The 5,662-nt window shown below is 39.3% G+C and overlaps 1 long non-coding RNA gene across 1 annotated transcript; it reads left to right on the forward strand.

The window, feature by feature from the left end:
- The first annotated feature begins 341 nt into the window (after positions 1–341).
- LOC127530873 (uncharacterized) lies at positions 342–2,353 on the forward strand. Its single transcript, XR_007937616.1, has 2 exons — positions 342–768; positions 1,007–2,353. It is a non-coding gene; the product is annotated as an uncharacterized LOC127530873 (long non-coding RNA).
- The last annotated feature ends 3,309 nt before the right edge of the window (positions 2,354–5,662 follow it).

Consider the following 5,662-nt stretch of genomic DNA (forward strand, 5'->3'; position numbering starts at 1 on the left):
GGGCTCAAACACTGAAGTTTGGATGTACACTTTCACTCTAATAAGCCTTGCTAAATATATAACCTCCTTTAAGTCTTCCTTACTGTACAGATTGAAGCCCAACAATGACAATCTCACCTGCCAGAAGCACTCATGGGAGCAGATCATCACTGTAGCAACCCTCACTTCCTGTCAAGCCTGATTGATGGTCACCCTGCAGGAGAATCACTTAAAAACATCACTAAGCCTCCATCCAGCCCAGCCTGCCTTTCAGGAAAGTGTTGGTTGAAGCTGCAGACAAACGCTCATCTCTGTGTAAAATAAACATTCAACCCCTCACAGCGGTCTCACCTCGCGCTCATTATTTGGGCTACAGCCATCTTAATCCACTGACCTTGACTGCAATGCAGCAGGTAAACATTACAGCTGATCACCTCGGCGCCACGGCACAGCACGACGCGAGCCGGTATCTCGACACAACAGGTCTTTTTCTGAGTGCTAAGCAGGGACCTGGGGAGAGACTGAGCCCGAGATAACATAATATAGCTGCCTGGGAGCTCATCCTTCCTGCCGAAAGCTCTGAATGTCAAGTCTTTTTTCACACGGCGCACGGAAGTGGATAGAAGGAAGCGGGAGACAGGAGGTCACAAAACAAAAATGCACTGATGCGGTGGGACCTCGGCGCAGAGCAAGAGGGATGAAGGAGTCTTTCTCAGCTTTCAAATGAGAGTCAGCATCTTTCAGGAGAACCAATTCCCGAAGTGAAGTCTGCCCGGGAATTTCATCAAGGTGAGAATACAAAACAGCATCTATCCTGTGCGGTTGCATTAAACGGACGCGGATCCAGGGGCGGCTCTTCAAGCACCGTGAAATTGCCAGAGGAAAGATCTTTTTCCAAGCTTCTGAAAGTCTACACGTAGATTACATTCAGTGTGTTACCTTTAAGATATTTCTCTCCTGATTAACTAGTGTCCCTTCAAACTACAAAGCTGCCCTCTCTGTGGACTTCTTACTGTCTCCTGTGCAGCCAAATCCAGAGCAACAGGAAGACGAGGATGAAAACCAGCCGGAGCTCCCCTGATGGCCAAGGCTCTTTTGAAGCTCCCTCCAACTGCCTGAGGAAGTCTCACAAGCTGGATTTGTGCAGGATGAAGACAAACGGTGTACTTTGGGTCACATCCGATTAAACCAACAGTGAATGAATTATAACAGTGATTCATGATCAACAAGGTTTTCCCTGCTCGGTTCTTTTATTAAGAGTAATATTACATAAACAGGCTTGAAGCTTTTGTCTGAGGAGTTTTTAAAAAAAACAAAAACACTAATTTGCTGCATTTTGTGACAGAACAATGCAAAAAGTACAGGTGAATTGTGGCTGAGGAACACCGAGTGTTTACTGAACCAGCGCTGACCTTGGCTCATGTTGATGCATTTTTATGTAGGCTTACAAGACTGTTTACTTTCTGAGGTCAAATACGGTCAGACCAAGAGGAATAAGGTGGCTTTTTTTTTTTCAAAAAGCAATGTAAAATAGGACATAGTGTTGCTTACCCAGAACCTGCCTTAACCTTCAGTTGATCTGAAATTCATATTGTGCCATTTTAACATATTTTGCGTGATAGTTAAGATCAATCGAAGAAATAAAGTAAAGCAACAAACAGTGACACAACCTAAAACACATTCAGCATCTATGTACTTCACAAAAAATCTGCATCTTAGATATATTTAGTATACAAACAAGGGATTATTCAGCCATCTTTGACCACACACAGCAAAAAGCAGCCAGTCGACCAGGAAAGCAGGGATTTAGTAAATATCTCATGAACAATAACACTGTAACAAAGTTCTGGCCTTGATATAAAAGCAAACAGCAGTTCTGAGTTGTAATCCAAAGGCCCCAGAGCCCTGGTTTGTTTTCACTCCAACTAATAGTGCTGGCTTTGGCTTGGGTGGCGCCCTAGGTGAGATCTGAATAATGCAAGAACGAGTCAACAGAAGCATTTGCACTAATTTAACCAACATCCAGAGCTTGCTTTTAAGTCCAAATCTTGTGATGTTAAGCCTGAAGTCACTCAGGACCCTAAGGATAAATCCAAGTTAAGTTAAGGGTCTGCAAGCAAATTGCAAATCTTTCTTCTCTAAGGTCTTTCAGGTCTGGATGCTAACAACTGCGGCAGCCTGTGTGCACTCAAGCAGAGCTTTTTATTTTATTTTTTGCAAAAATTCAAGAAAACATGACGTTAAGTGAGAACGTGTTACTGCTTAAGCGTGTCTCTGGGGTTTCAGAGTTTGTAATAACACTATTTTGCATTTTATTAATGTCTGTGTTTGTATTTGCAAAGAACTCATCTCAAAATCGTACCTTTAAATAACACTTCAGTTGTTGTGTCTCCTGTCTCGATATCTAGCTCATCAAACTCTCCTTTTACTCACATTCAAGCATCAGATTTCTTTTTGACATTAAAAAGAGGAGCTGAACCACAGATGGATGAGTTTTATGGAGACAATTATAACTTTGGAGAAAAAAATTAAGTTATTAGGGAAAAGAGTGAGAGACACAAAGGAGGTTAGGTGGAGGATTATGTAGCTGATCACATCCTATTAAGTATGAAAGTTTATAATTGAGGCTCAAAGAGACCCAACTCTCCCCTGCTGTGGACGAACGTACAACAAAAAGTGCTTTGCAGTATAACATTTTTTGAAGATCTGAGGAAATATTTTATTACAATGTTCAGAGGAAGAATTAGAAAAGAAAATGGGCAAAGTGAGGAAACTCTCCTAGATCATCTCATCTGGAAAATGTGATTAACTACAAATCTGTTACTAAAGTGCTGTATCCACTGAAGCAGGACCTGGATTATTAGCTGATTAGTTCTTGTTATGCTGTGTCAAAAACTGGGTTTAGAACTTTATTATTTTTGTTTATTTCTGGCTCATGAGATTATTTGGAGACAGGCTTCTCTTTTAGCCTTAAGGAAGTTTGGGGATATTCGAGGAACCCTGGTTGCTCTGGGGGATTCCTGAAGAAACGTTTAAGAACTCAGTGCGGAACAGAGGTTGCTGGAAGAACCTCTAAACACTCACAAAGGGTTCTTGGAGGATTCCTTTGTCGAGTTAAGTGTAGCCCTGACTGACTCAAATTTCAAAACTTTGAAATGATGTGCATTGCAGTCGTTCAACATGTAGATACAGTTGTGTTCAGAAGTTTACATACTGTGGCAAAATTTGAGAAATACTATCTTTTTTTAGAAACTATGTTTGATCATGGAAAAATATTTCTTGTATTTAGGGTTAGTGGTCAGACAAAGTTATTTATTGTTACACAGCTGAATTTGCTCTGATCATTCATGTTTTCATTAAAGAATGTTTCATATTTTACTAATTCTGTGAGGGTATGTAAACTTATGAGCACATGTGCAATAGTGTATGAGGGCAAATAGACTTTCTACCAACAGATTTGTGTGCAAATGACTCACAGCACTACTGACAAACTTTCTGTTTCTCTGAATATGAGATAATCTCTATGTTTGTTTGGAATATCTACGATATTATTTAATATTTCCATTGTTTTGTGGTTGAAAAGAAAATTATAAGAACAAAGATATCAATATGGAAACCCAAACCTCACAAAACGGTTCTTTGAAGAACCTTTCAGGCATTTTCAACAATTTTGAATTCTTCTACACTGGTGATGGTCAGGATCTTCAAAAGGTTCCTTGAGGTTCTTCTTCTTCTTCTTACAGTGAAGCGTGGATAGGTTCTCGTGAAAGTTTGCACAGACCTTCATGGTCCCTGGTGGAGGAAACCTGCTGACTTTAGTGATGCCCTGACTCTTCCTGCAGCATCACCATGAGGTTTATATCTTATTGATTTTGAGGAATCTCTTGACAGGTAGTCGGATGATTCTCTAAAACATTCAAAAAGATATACGGACCATAAATCTTTTACATAAAATGACCGCAGCCAAACAATATCTGAGTGTTTACTGCAGCATTAGATAGAATGGTTGCATTGGAGTCGATGGAAGTTCCATTTTACAGGCACAACACATACAGTGGTATGTGTGAGGTCTATGGAGTGTGAATTATGAGACTGTTCTAACTCCATAGAGGTCAGTGTTTATTTATTTATTTGCTCCACGGCTATTTGTGCAAAACAGTCATGCAAGTTTTCTACGTTCTTTTTGAAAACTAGTTTGAAAAATTTCATTTTCAGAATTGACTTTAGTGTCAAAACAAACCAGAAGAAAACTAATTGGCTGAATTGGGCATCTTTTAAAAACAATCTTTGTCTCATTTAAATCAGTAATCAAATCAGGACACGAGGGGCAGAACCTCGTCCAGATGGGCTGACTGACTGTAATTCATAATCACAGGTTTATGTGCTCTGTACAATCATCACATATTCATCTGCAGCATACAGTCTACCACCTCTGTGACGGCCCACATCTACTCAGCATTCTCTCTCTTATGGTTCGAACAGCTGTCCTTGCATTTGGTATTAAAATATATGCCCGTCACGTTTTGTATATGTCGAGAAAGATATTGAAATCTAAGATGCCATTTTTTTTTCATCTGTACAATTAATCAGATGGATGCACGTTTGATTTTCTTGTAATTTAGTATGCATGATGTGCATTGCCGGGATCTTTAAAATCTTGACTTGTTTTGATTTTAAGTTCGATAGACTTGCATAAAATTTAGTTTGATTTTGTTTATAATGAGCCCTTGAAATCTTGGAGAGGTTAAACAGGTTAAAGCATGACTTGGTCCTGAAATAATGTGCAAGCAAACCAGTTATGTTGGCATTTAGAGCCTAGAGATCATAAATGTGGCTGCTTATAGGCCTGGATTACATGGAAGGTCAAAGCAATGGCCTTGACTTCTTGAAATCTGCAACTCCGAGGTTCTTAATGAAACAATATGGACACTATTATCCAACATATGACCTTTCCATAATGTTATTCCCTCCCTCTAGAAAATCTCCATATTTTGTGCCACTTAGTGAATAATTGAAGGCAGTAAATATTAATTTCCTGTGCCTGGTATTTAAATATTAACAAACAAGACATTACTGTACATAGGTTAAAGCCCTGAGCATAACTTTCACACTCTTGCTGTGGGATGTCTGCATCACAAGGCCAACACGTCCTTCCCTAAAAACATTTTAGAGCAGAGATAGCGGCCTAGGTGGTGATCTATCTTAAGGGCAGACTGTAAGCACAATGCCACAGGCGACCACAATACTTACTCTTTCTGAAGGGTTACCCACAAAAAATGAAGTGCAGGCTAACCGCACATTTTATACGGTTAGTATTGGAATAAGTCCAATTTTTCTTTCGCTTTAGTTAACTTCAGGTGAAACTTTTAAATATATAAATTGGAAAACTTTCCAAATAGTCTAGCGTTGCATTTCTCTACTTGTTGAAGGATGAGTCTGCACTAAAATAAACCAAAAAAAGAAGAAGCAACAATTAGATTAAACTGTGGGTTTTCTGCTAACATGATGTTAATGCACAGCCTACCCAGTTAAAAAGCTCCACTGGTAGCCAAGCATTACTTCCACACCAAGTCCTTAAAGAAAATTATCTTATTAAACTCATTGTATGAAAATATTAGCAATAAATACAGATAGGTGGACAATTAACAGAAAGACTTCAGTCTTTGACCCCTACATTTAGAGG

Source organism: Acanthochromis polyacanthus, chromosome 18, assembly GCF_021347895.1.
Source record: "Acanthochromis polyacanthus isolate Apoly-LR-REF ecotype Palm Island chromosome 18, KAUST_Apoly_ChrSc, whole genome shotgun sequence".
NCBI classification, from domain to species: Eukaryota; Metazoa; Chordata; class Actinopteri; family Pomacentridae; genus Acanthochromis; species Acanthochromis polyacanthus.